The sequence below is a fragment of the Chiloscyllium plagiosum genome, unplaced genomic scaffold (genome assembly GCF_037043375.1).
Source record: "Chiloscyllium plagiosum isolate Xiang-an unplaced genomic scaffold, Cpla_swu_hap1 HiC_scaffold_31, whole genome shotgun sequence".
In the NCBI taxonomy this organism is placed as follows: Eukaryota; Metazoa; Chordata; class Chondrichthyes; order Orectolobiformes; family Hemiscylliidae; genus Chiloscyllium; species Chiloscyllium plagiosum.
The window spans coordinates 15,395,281-15,409,323 of NW_028270169.1; positions in this window are offsets into that span (position 1 = coordinate 15,395,281).

Below are 14,043 nucleotides of genomic sequence, written 5' to 3' on the forward strand. Positions count from 1 at the left end.
GATCTTGATGGTCAAATGGACAAAGGTGCCAAGTCTTCTACTTTTTCAGCCCAACTTGTCCATGCCGCCCAATTTTCACAACTATTAGTCCCATTTGCCTGCATTTGATGCATATCCCTCCATACCTATCCCATCCATGTACCTGTCCAAACGCTTCTTAAATGACAAAATTGTACTCGCCTTCACCATTATCTCTTGCAGCCCATTCTAAACATTCACCACCCGCTGTGTTTAAAAAATTATCCCTCTGGACCCTTTACATCTCTCCCCACTCACCTTAAACCTATGCCCTGTAGTTTTAGATACCCCTACCAGCAAGGATGGCATTTGTTGCGCATCCTGAATTAATCCTTAAACAGATTGCTTGCCGTGTCACTTCAGCGGGGAGTTCAAAGTCAGCCACATTGTTATGGGCCTGGAATCACATTTAAACCAGAGCAGTTAAGGATGGCAGATTTCCTTCTCTAAAGTACATTAGTGAACCATATGGGCTTTTATGGCAAACAATTGTTTCATGACAATCCTTACTGAGACTAACTCTCAGTTCCGGATTTTATTAGTTGAATTTAAATTCCACTAGTTGCAATGGTGTGCTTGCACAAACCCTGGGCATCTGGATTACTCACTTAGTTCACTTTGGTAATGAGAGCTCTGCGACTTTGAAAGAGTTAAAGTTATCTGACCTAGATCGCGAAACGGATCAGGAGCTTGCATTTTGAATGGGTCTGAATGTCGAGGTTTAATCTGTCAGCTCTTGAGGATTTATTTGATTTGCTGGAACCATCTGCCACAAAAGTTGAATGATGTTCCAGCTTTTATTTCAGGGAGTACAGCATTACGGATGCTTTGCTATGCACAAGGCAGCTTTCATGTTGTTACACTGCCTTGGAGGCAGTGCTTATGCAGATCCTATCCCTTGTTATTGAAAAACCAACAGTGAGTGCATTTAGATTCCATTTGCATTGCAATAAATTGCAAGAGAAGAATCCTAAGCAGCATTCTACAAATGGACACTCCTATACTTGTTTTAGAAAGTAGGAAGTATTTGAAAATGTAATTGAGATTTATTTTCTTTAATGAATTTTAACTAGCAATTGATTGAAGTGTAATTAGATTCGCTATTATTATGCAAAATTTTGATTTTAAATTCCTTCTGTCAGATTTTGGGGCTATTCATGCATCTTCCTTCATTATTCTTATTTCATAAACATAATTTTGAACAAAGGAATCCATCTCAGGAAGCATAATCAAATGTTCAGGTATCTCTCCACTGTAACGTTAATAACAGAGAGACAATTCAAATCACTATTTTTAATTCAGAAAGTTTATATTATTTCACAGCAAATAAGCTACAATTAATGATAGGACAGTAGCTAAAATGAAGCAAATGGAGGGTTAATCACATGGGCGTCTTATGGGGAACAGACAAGGGAAGGCAATGGCCCAGTGATATTATCAGCAGTATATTAATTCAAAGATCTAGGCAATGTTCTAGGGACTTAGGGTTGAATCCCACTGTAACAGATCGTGAAATTAGTAATCAATAAAAATCTGGAATGAAGGGTCTAATGATGGCTGTAAAACCAATGTAGGAAAAACCCATCTGGTTTACTAATGCCCTTTAGGGAATGAAATTTGCCACCCTTACCTGGTCTAACCTACATGTGAGGGTCTAGATTACAGTGGTGCTGGAAAAGCACAGCAGGTCAGGCAGCATCCGAGGAGCAGGAAAATTGACGTTTCGGACAAAAGCCCTTCATCAGGAATAGAGGCAGGGTTTTACCTAACCTACATGTGACTCCAGATCCATAGCAATGTGGTTGACTCTTAAATGCCCTTTGGGCAAATTAGAGATGGGTAATAATCACTGGCCTAGCCAATGATGCCCACATCCCATGAATTATTTGTTTTAAAAAGGTAAAATAGAGCAACATTTAAGATAAAAATTGTCCTCAACACATGAACAATTGTGCCATGGTCACATTTAACATCCAACCCTGCATGCTTCATAAAGTCTTTCCTAGTAATTGGTAGTACAATCATGGGTCATAGAGTCATAGAGATGTGCAGCATGGAAACAGACTCTTCGGTCCAACCCGTCCATGCCGACCAGATATCCCAACCCAATCTAGTCCCACCTGCCAGCACCCGGCCCATATCCCTCCAAACCCTTCCTATTCATATACCTATCCAAATGCCTCTTAAATGTTGCAATTGTATCAGCCTCCACCACATCCTCTGCCAGCTCATTCCATACACGTACCACCATCTGCTTGAAAAGGTTGCCCCTTAGGTCTCTTTTATATCTTTCCCCTCTCACCCTAAACCTATGCCCTCTAGTTCTGGACTTCCCGACCCCAGGGAAAAGACTTTGTCTATTTATCCTATCCATGCCCCTCATAATTTTGTAAACCTCTATAAGGTCACCCCTCAGCCTCCAATGCTCCAGAGAAAACAGCCCCAGCCTGTTCAACCTCTCCCTATAGCTCAAATCCTCCAACCCTGGAAACATCCTTGTAAATCTATTCTAGACTAGTTTAGAAGTCAAACGTAAATGGATGTATTTTTTTAAAATCATGTGTAATGTGCTTGAAAAGCTTGTTTTTTTGAAAATCAACACTTTTATTTTCAGTAAGATTAACACTGAAAGTCAAAGTGCAGACAGTCATATCAGTAAGGCAGCAATCCAACACTCTATGGAGGCAACATTTAAATAGAGTCTGCACTGTAATGAGGAGTATTCAGAGGGAGCAGGGGCAGGTCCTCTCAAAACCCTAATCCACTGAGGCTCATCCACCATAGAGTCATAAAAGTCTACAGCACAGAATAAGATGCTAGTCAAAAATGACCACTTGACTGTATTAATCCCATTTTCCAGCTCTTGGCCTATAGCCTTGTATGCCTTGGCATTGCAAGTGCACATCTAAATACTTCTTGAATATTATGAGGGTTTCTGCCTTTACCATTCTTACAGGCAGCGAGTTCTAAATTCCCAACACCTTCTGAGTGAAAAGGACTTTCCTCACATCCTTTTTATTCTTCCTGCCCCTTACTTTAAATCTATGACCCCTCATCAGTGATCCCCCCATCCAGGGGAAAATTTCCTTCCTACCCACTCTTTCTATGCCCCTCTTAATTGTATATATCTCAACCATGTCTGCTCTCAGTCTCCTCTTTTCCAATGAAACAACCCCAGTCTATTCAATCTCTCTTCATAGTTACAACCTTCCAGGCCAAGCAACCTCCTGGTTAAAAAAAAAAGAACTGCGGATGTTGTAAATCAGAAACAAAAACAGAAATTGCTGGAGAAACTCAGCAGGTGTGTGACTGCTTTTTTAGTGTTCTGAAGAAGGGTCACTAGACCCAGAATGTTAATTCTATGTTTTCTCCACAGATGCTGCCTGACCTGCTGAGGTGCTCCAGCAATATCTATTTTTGATTCTCACATTCTGGTAAATGTCCTTTACACCCCCTCCTTTACACCAATCACACCCCTCCTATAATATGGACTCCAGACCTACACCAATTTAAATGGACAAGAGAGTCTAGATGCTGTGAATGTACCGACTCACAGCTCCCTGAGAGCCATGCTTCTGTCTGGAGATACCTGATAGGTGAATTAAGCAGGTAACTCATGATCCTTGTGAAAATTCAAACTCTTAACCATGACCATACTGAACTAGCTTGAACTTGATGAAGCAATACGAGGGAGATTTCAGTTCGCCAGGGAGCATTGAAATTCTGGTGTTCAATCTGCTGACACCATTACAAGAGAGCACTCCCATTCACCCACTAGTCCGGACACCCCATCCCAAACCTCATGGACAGGGCCATGAGCAGGCTGCTGGTGCCCATCAATAACATCCATCCCAGCTCACACCAAGTGACCCTGTTGAGACCCCAGTCATTTTCAGCCCTCCAAAACCCAACTATGCTAAAGCAAGAAATTACATTTCTTCGGGTTTCAGCTCGAAAAAGAGTTGTTTACCTTCTATACTCAAGGCAATGGATTAGTTGTGAAATGGACTATTTTATTGTCTTAACAATCTGAGGCCTTCACAGGGTTTCAAACTGACCCCATCAGCTGGTGGGAGTTCCTGTGAAATCAGGACTTAAAAGGTGGAGTTTCCCCAGAAAGCCTGGGAATTCCCTTACATCACCAACCTGCCTTGTGATACAAGACAAGGAAAAGATCGACCCGGGAGATCACCACACCTTCACTAAAATTTAAGAGATTGGACAACAAATCGCAGCATTACCAGATTCCACGCCAAATTCTATAGCAGAAATCAAGCTTTCTACCCTCTCCAGTCTGTAGCCTGGAGGCCATTGTCTTTATCTTGATTATGAAGAAAGCCAGAAGTCACATCAAGAGTAAATGACTATTGAGCAAGCGAACAATGTTTTCAGTAATGCAGTGGCAAGCTTATGAGGTGACTCAGATCATTACTTCAGTGCTTGACGAACACTGTTGATCAACTTGTCAAATACCGTTTTGTAAAAGAGCTCAAGCTGTTTGAATGTATCGGCTCTGGAATGGCACCATCGGATTAAAACCTATAGCAGTTTAACAATGCTGCCTGAAATTTCTCCCTTTGCAGTTTCAACAGGAGCAATAATCAAGTCACCTCAACAGATTTTCATCTCTGCTAACGTGAGAAGAGAAATTCTGATAAACACTATTAAATTGCTCATCTGCTGGCACATCATGCGTCAGAGTCTTAAACACGATAAACTAATATTTAAATAGGATCGATTTCCATGTTTATTTGAGTTATACTTACCTTACATTTACTTGTTCACAATTTCCAACCACAGACACCCCAAACCCATCAGGGGTCAGAATGGGAATCCTCATGCTGTCTATGTGCAGTATTATTGAGATCCAAACCATACCTGGTGACAAGATATGGCAGGTCAGGCAGCATCCGAAGAGCAGGAGAATCGATGTTTCGGGCATAAGCCCTTCTTCCTGAAGAAGGGCTTATGCCCGAAACGTCGATTCTCCTGCTCCTCGGATGCTACCTGGCCTGCTGTGTTTTTCCAGCATCACATTTTTCAACTCTGGTCTCCAGCATCTGCAATCCTCACTTTCTCCTCCCTGGTGACAAGATACTCAATTAAGTGCATACGCAGTTCCCTACCAACAGGCTGCAGCAAAGAAACTTATTCCAATAAATTCAATTGAATTTACAGACTTAGATTTGCCAATTGCAATGAATTTAATGTGACTATTGGAAACCCCCACTATTCCAGTAATTCCAATAGAATTCCTACAGTGTGGAAACAGGTCCTTCAGCCCAACACTCACCCTTTGAAGAGTAACCCACTCAGATCCATTCCCCTACCTTATTACTCTACATTTAATCCTGACTAATGCACCTAACCTACACATCCCTGAACACAGTGGGCAATTTAGCATGGCCAGTTCACCTGACCTACACATCTTTGGACTGTGGGAGGAAATCGGAGTACTTGGAGAAAACCCAAGCAGACACGGGGAGAATGTGCAAACTCCACACAGTCACCCGAGGCTGGAATCAAACCCAGGTCCCTGGCACTGTGAGGCAGCAGTGCTAACCATTGAGCCACCGTGCCACCTTCATATAAGTTCATATGAACTTAAATTACATTAACTAATTGATATCTCATTCATTAATGTAACTATTGCTTACACATCAAAGTAGATGCTGCCTGCCTGTCCCATGTGGTTTAGTATCTTTAGGATGTCATTATAATTCCAACTTAATTTGAAATCATCTTGGACAGGATGTGATTGTGTCTGCACTGCACATGACTGCGTCAATGATAAAAACAGAGCCCTCAATGTCTAAAATGTCCATAGGAAAATGAATGGCCAGCCTTTGCTGATTGAGGTGGAAGTGGCTGTACAATTGCTGTGCCAGGTACAGGGTGGAATTCAAGTTGTGGCAACAGTGAGGCACCCATAAAGCTTTGCTCACATTTCCTCATTTCAAGTCACTCTCATTAAGGTTTCTGGACCATTCAGTTTTACAGCTGTTGGGAGGATACTATGAGCAAACACATACATTACTTGTAAAAGAGCTCAAGCTGTTTGAATGTATAGGCTCTGGAATGACAGCATAAGATTCAATCCTATAGCAATTTAACAATGCTGTCTGAAACTTTTCCCTTTGCAGTTTCAGCAGGGACAATAATCCATTCACCTTGACAGATTTTCACCTCTGCTAACAGGATAAGAGAAATTCCGATAAACGCTATTAAATTGCTCATCTGCTGGCGCATCATGCGACATAGTCTTAAACACAATAAACTAATACTAAATAGAATACATTTCCATGTTTGTATGAATTGTTCTTACCTTCCATTTACTCATTCACAATTTCCAACCACAGATGTCCCAAACCCATCAGGGGTCAGAGTGGGAAATATATGAGTCCTCATGCTGTTCACCAGTGCAGTATCATTGAGATCCAGACCATAACTGGTGACAAGATACTCAATTAAGTGCAAATGCAGTTCCCTACCAACAGGGTGCAGCAAGGATAAGGCATGCATCCATATCCAGGGGGGAATGCAATGGCCTAGTGGCATTATCACTGGGTTAACCCACCGACTCAGATAATATTTTGGGGACCTGGGTTTGAATCCCACCATGGCAGATGGTGGAATTTGAATTCAATAAATATCTGGAATTAAGAATCTAGTGATGACCATGAATCCATTACCAATAATTGGAAAAACCCATCTGGTTCACTAATGGAAGGAAACTGCCATCCTCACCTGGTCTGGCCCACATGTGACTCCAGACCCACAGCAATGTGGTTAACTTTCAACTGCCTTTTGGACAATTAGGAATGGGCAATAAATGCTGCCTAGCCAGTGATGCCCTCATCCTGAGAATGAATAAAGTTTTAAAAAAAGAACAAAATGGTGAGCTCTTGTATCTCTGTCAGCAAGTGTTGATTATAGTGAGAAATGTCAATTTTACAACAGATTTACACTGAAAAGCCACTTGTTAAAATTGACTTATGTTCTATTGATTTTATGGTTTATATTTCAATTGTGTCCAGTATTCTGTTTCAACTTGAAAAAATGGTCCCGTTGAACATAAGGATAAAGTTTGGAATTCCAATGCAGCCTCAATATGTTTAGCATGTCACTGCTGTTAAACAGAAGAGCGAGAGAAAGAAGGCTTGCATGTATATAGTGCCTGTCACAACCTCAATAAAATACACTGAAGCATGGCCAGTCTTGCAATGTAAAACAAATAGCTGCTGAAGCGTATGTGATAATGTCCTACAACAGATTATCAGATTGTGTGTTTTAGTGATATTGGTTCACGGCTAAATATTGACTAGGACAACCTGGAAATATCTACTGATCTTTTTAAATTGTGCCATTGGATCTTTCCTCTCCACTTGAGAGGGTGAAGGGTGGATCAGTGGTGCTGGAAGAGCACAGCAATTCAGGCAGCATCCGAGGACAGGCAAAATCGACGTTTCGGGCAAAAGCCCTTCATCAGGAATAAAGGCAGAGAGCCTGAAGTGTGGAGAGATAAGCTAGAGGAGGGTGGGGGTGGGGAGAGAGTAGCATAGAGTACAATAGGTCAGTGGGGAAAGAGATGAAGGTGATAGGTCAGGGAGGAGAGGGTGGAGTGGATAGGTGGAAAAGGAGCTGGGCAGGTCGGACAAGTCTGGACAGGTCAGGGGATCGTGTTGCTGGAGGTTAGAAACTAGGATGAGGTGGGGGAAGGGGAAATGAGGAAACTCTTGAAATCCACATTGATGCCCTGGGGTTGAAGTGTTCCGAGGCGGAAGATGAGGCGTTCTTCTTCCATGCGTCTGGTGGTGAGGGAGCAGCGGTGGAGGAGGCCCAGCACCTCCATATCCTCGGCAGAGTGGGAGGGGGAGTTGAAATGTTGAGCCACGGGGCGATTTGGTTGATTGGTGCGGGTGTCTTGGAGATGTTCCCTAAAGCGCTCTGCTAGGAGGCGCCCAGTCTCCCCAATGTAGAGGAGACCGCATCGGGAGCAACGGATACAATAAATGATATTAGTGGATGTGCAGGTAAAACTTTGATGGATGTGGAAGGCTCCTTTAGGGCCTTGGATAGAGGTGAGGGAGGAGGTGTGGGCGCAGGTTTTACAGTTCCTGCGGTGGCAGGGGAAAGTGCCAGGATGGGAGGGTGGGTCGTAGGGGGGCGTGGACCTGACCAGGTAGTCACGGAGGGAACGGTCTTTGCGGAAGGCGGAGAGGGGTGGGGAGGGAAATATATCCCTGGTGGTGGGGTCTGTTTGGAGGTGGCGGAAATGTCGGCGGATGATTTGGTTTATGCGAAGGTTGGTAGGGTGGAAGGTGAGCACCGGGGGCGTTCTGTCCTTGTTGCGGTTGGAGGGGTTGGGTCTGAGGGCGGAGGTGCGGGATGTGGACGAGATGCGTTGGAGGGCATCTTTAACCACGTGGGAAGGGAAATTGCGGTCTCTAAAGAAGGAGGCTATCTGGTGTGTTCTATGGTGGAACTGCTCCTCCTGGGAGCAGATACGGCGGAGGCGGAGGAATTGGGAATACAGGTTGGCATTTTTGCAAGAGGTAGGGTGGGAAAAAGTACAAAATATGCAAGGGTAGATTGAAAATAATTGGAAAGTAAATGATTTTCACTGAATAGGAATTTGTGATCATCTCGTGACTTATTGAGAAAGAATGATGTGCATTTCACAAATGATTGTGCAGGTAAGTGGATTGTTTAATTAAACCGCATTTATAAATAGAATTGATGAGTGTCAGGGCTGAAAAATGTTTTCCGTTTATCATTTTTTACTTTCTAAGTGCATAAGAGAATCTTCGTTGAACATGTTTTGATGAGGAGATTTGTTGGGACACTCACACCAATCAACCCCACCGCCCAGTGGCCCAACATTCAACTCCCCCTCCCACTCTGCTGAGGAATGCAGGTCCTGGGCTTCCTCCACTGCTACTCCCTCACCACCCGATGCCGTGAGGAAGAATGCTTCATCTTCCTCCTCAGAATACTTCAACCACAGGGCATCAATGTGGATTTCACCAGTTTCCTCATTTCCCCTCCCCCCACCTTACCCTAGATCCAACCTTCCAGCTCAGCACCATCCTCATGACCTGTCCGATCTGTCAATCTTTCTTCCCCCCATCCGCTCCACCCTCCTCTCTGACCTATCACCTTCATCCCCACCTCCATCCACCTATTGTACTCTTGGCTACCTTCTCCCTAGCGCCACCCCCCTCCCATTTATCTCTCCACCCCGGAGGCTTCCTGCCTTCATTCCTGATGAAGGGCTTTTGCCTGAAACATCGATTTTCCTGCTCCTCCAATGCTGCCTGACCTGCTATGCTTTTCCAGCACCACTCTAATCTAGACTCTGATCCTCAGCATCTGCAGTCCTCACTTTTGCCTATTCTATGCTTCAGTTCATTACTATCTAAAAGTTAAAAAGTCATTTTGTCCAGAGAGATGATAAAAATCATCTATTAATATTTGGCTTGTGACATTATTATTTTGGATAAATGATTCAATTGCATTTTTAGGTTGGTAAATATCCTCCCACTACTTTGCTGAATTTTTTTGGTTGCCAGTTGGTGCAGCCAGGACTCCGGGACCTTAACAATTAACTTTAACCGCAAACATTTATTAAGACTTCGACATCAGAATCTACGAAACCTTTAAGTCTCACACTTCCCTCGAACATGTAGCACAGTTCCTTTATCATTGCTATGACACTCACTTTAAAGTTGTGTCCTCTCACTTTAAAGTTGTTTCCCCTCGTGTTTGCTGTCTCCATACTTGGTAAAAGGCTCTCCCTGTCCACTTTATCTAACCCTCTGATTATCTTGTATGTCTCTACCTCTCAACCTTCTTCTCTGTAACAAGAACAGCCTCAAGGCCCTCAGCCTTTCCTCATAAGACATTCCTTCCGTACCAGGCAACATCCTAGTAAATCTCCTCTGCACCCTTTCCAAAGCTTCCACACCCTTCTTATAATGCGGTGACCAGAACTCCAAGTGTGGCCGTACCAGAACTTTGTACAGCTGCAGCATAACCTCCTGGTTCCGGAACTCAATCCCTCTATTAAGAAAGGCCAAAACACTGTATGCCTTCTTAACAACCCTGTCAATCTGGGTGGCAACTTTCAGGGATCTGTGTACATGGACACCAAGATCTCTCTGCTCATCTGCACATTGGGGAGACTGGACGCCTCCTAGCAGAGCGCTTTAGGGAACATCTCCGAGACACCCGCACCAATCAACCACATCGCCCAGTGGCTCAACATTTCAACTCCCCCTCCCACTCTGCCGAGGATATGGAGGTGCTGGGCCTCCTCCACCGCCGCTCCCTCACCACCAGACGCCTGGAGGAAGAACGCCTCATCTTCCGCCTCGGAACACTTCAACCCCAGGGCATCAATGTGGATTTTAACAGTTTCCTCATTTCCCCTTCCCCCACCTCATCCTAGCTTCTAACCTCCAGAAACTCGATCCCCTGACCTGTCCGGACTTGTCCGACCTGCCCAGCTCCTTTTCCACCTATCCACTCCACCCTCTCCTCCCTGACCTATCACCTTCATCTCCTTCCCCACTGACCTATTGTACTCTATGCCACTCTCTCCCACTCCCACCCTCCTCTAGCTTATCTCTCCACGCTTCAGGCTCTCTGCCTTTATTCCTGATGAAGGGCTTTTGCCCGAAACGTCGATTTTGCCTGTCCTCGGATGCTGCCTGAATTGCTGTGCTCTTCCAGCACCACTGATCCTGAATGAAAGACATCACCTCCAACAGTGCAGCACTCCAAATGTCAGCCTGGATTTTGTGATCAATTCTTTGGAGGGTAGAATAGAAAAGAATATCCTTTATTGTCACGTGTACTCCAGTACAGAGGTACAGGAGTATAGTGAAAGGTTTTTACAATGACTGCCTCTAATGGCACCATCTTAGATACAAACTACCTAGGAGCAAATCTTGGATATAAAAGAGGAATAAAAGGAAAAGTAGTAGCATGGCTTCCGGAATCTAAAAAATAAGTTAGAAATAAGATACTTACACCATAGTTAAAGGATTGACATAACAGTCAGGTAACTGACCATATTTCAGACATGGTCTGACCGCCCTCACCTGGTCCCAGTCCAACAATTGTTCCTCTCTGTTCCAAGCCTCCAGTCTGCTCCGCACCAGTACTCAGCAGCATCAAGGTAAGTTGCGCTGCTTTGGGACTCGCTTCCCCTTATGCTGCTGCAGGACTGCTAAAAAGAAAGAAAAAGAACAGGCATTGCAGAGGAGCATCCTACTCTGCCACCATCTTATTGGAGGGGGTTTGATCCCATGATCTTCTGGCTCAGAGGTCTGATTGCACCATTAAGCTATGGCTGACACCAAACGTGTTAAATACTGATCAACACTGCCGTGGTCATGGCTTGTTACTTTGCCTGGGATGGAAAACTGATGCAAGGCAGAGAGGTTAATACTGAAAACAAAGATAAAGGGCATTCATTTTGTTTCCATGGATATTCCCAATGTATTTAAGTTCAGGAATTCCAATGCTATGTTGTTTTGGATTTTTTTCCACTTTGAAAGACACATAATTCTGCCCCTGCCAGAAAGCAAAGACCATGGGTTAATTTCCTGAATGTCTTTGTGGGGAAAGCTACAACCCAGTGTTTTTCTTTATTTATTCCTACTTGGGATCCAAGGCCAGCACTGATTGGACTAATTGCTGTAGAGAAAGTGTTGCTCAGCTGTCTTTTGAAACTGCTGCAATTTGTGAGATGATGGTGTTCTCTCAGTGCCGTTAGGAACATAGGAACATAAAATATAGGAGCACAGGGAGGCCATCTGGCCCTCAAGTCTATTCCACCATGCAACTAGATCATAGCTGATCTTCTACCTCAACACCATTTTCCCACACATTTTCCCTATATCCCTTGATCTCTTTAATATATAGGGGCCTACTGATCTCTGTCTTGGATGTACTCAACGATTGAGCCACCATACCCCTCAAGGTAAAGAATTCCAAAGATTCACTATGCTTGGCACAAAAGAATCCTACCTCCTCTCATTCTCAAAAGAGCCACCTCTTATCCTAAGAGTGTGTCTCTTTGTTCTAGACCCAACATCCAGCTGAATCCTTCTTCATACATCTACCTGTTGAGACCTGTAAAAAACTTGTATGATCATTTCTCACAATTCTAAACTTTGAAGAATACAGGCCCTCAGGAGAACCCTACATAGATAGGATGCAGAGCTGAGCTGAGAGGTGACAAATGGAGTTTAATGTGGACAAGTGTGAGGTGATGCACTTTGGACAGAGTAATCGGAATGCAAAGTACTGGGCTAATGGTAAGATTCTTGGGAGTGCAGATGAGCAGAGAGATCTTGGTGTCCATGTACACAGATCCCTGAAAGTTGCCACCCAGATTGACAGGGTTGTTAAGAAGGCATACAGTGTTTTGGCCTTTCTTAATAGAGGGATTGAGTTCCGGAACCAGGAGGTTATGCTGCAGCTGTACAAAGTTCTGGTACGGCCACACTTGGAGTTCTGGTCACCGCATTATAAGAAGGGTGTGGAAGCTTTGGAAAGGGTGCAGAGGAGATTTACTAGGATGTTGCCTGGTACGGAAGGAATGTCTTATGAGGAAAGGCTGAGGGCCTTGAGGCTGTTCTTGTTACAGAGAAGAAGGTTGAGAGGTAGAGACATACAAGATAATCAGAGGGTTAGATAAAGTGGACAGGGAGAGCCTTTTACCAAGTATGGAGACAGCAAACACGAGGGGAAACAACTTTAAAGTGAGAGGACACAACTTTAAAGTGAGTGACATAGCTATGATAAAGGAACTGTGCTACATGTTCGAGGGAAGTGTGAGACTTAAAGGTTTCGTAGATTCTGATGTCGAAGTCTTAATAAATGTTTGCGGTTAAAGTTAATTGTTAAGGTCCCGGAGTCCTGGCTGCACCAACTGGCAACCAAAAAAATTCAGCAAAGTAGTGGGAGGATATTTACCAACCTAAAAATGCAATTGAATCATTTATCCAAAATAATAATGTCACAAGCCAAATATTAATAGATGATTTTTATCATCTCTCTGGACAAAATGACTTTTTAACTTTTAGATAGTAATGAACTGAAGCATAGAATAGGCAAAAGTGAGGACTGCAGATGCTGAGGATCAGAGTCTAGATTAGAGTGGTGCTGGAAAAGCATAGCAGGTCAGGCAGTATTGGAGGAGCAGGAAAATCGATGTTTCAGGCAAAAGCCCTTCATCAGGAATGAAGGCAGGAAGCCTCCGGGGTGGAGAGATAAATGGGAGGGGGGTGGCGCTAGGGAGAAGGTAGCCAAGAGTACAATAGGTGGATGGAGGTGGGGATGAAGGTGATAGGTCAGAGAGGAGGGTGGAGCGGATGGGGGGAAGAAAGATTGACAGATAGGACAGGTCATGAGGATGGTGCTGAGCTGGAAGGTTGGATCTAGGGTAAGGTGGGGGGAGGGGAAATGAGGAAACTGGTGAAATCCACATTGATGCCCTGTGGTTGAAGTATTCTGAGGAGGAAGATGAAGCATTCTTCCTCACGGCATCGGGTGGTGAGGGAGTAGCAGTGGAGGAAGCCCAGGACCTGCATTCCTCAGCAGAGTGGGAGGGGGAGTTGAATGTTGGGCCACTGGGCGGTGGGGTTGATTGGTGTGAGTGTCCCAACAAATCTCCTCATCAAAACATGTTCAACGAAGATTCTCTTATGCACTTAGAAAGTAAAAAATGATAAACGGAAAACATTTTTCAGCCCTGACACTCATCAATTCTATTTATAAATGCGGTTTAATTAAACAATCCACTTACCTGCACAATCATTTGTGAAATGCACATCATTCTTTCTCAATAAGTCACGAGATGATCACAAATTCCTATTCAGTGAAAATCATTTACTTTCCAATTATTTTCAATCTACCCTTGCATATTTTAGGATATCTCTGATATTTTAACCACTTCATTGGGTATTTTTGTGTGGACATTGCAAATACCAACAGGCTGGGACCAACAACATA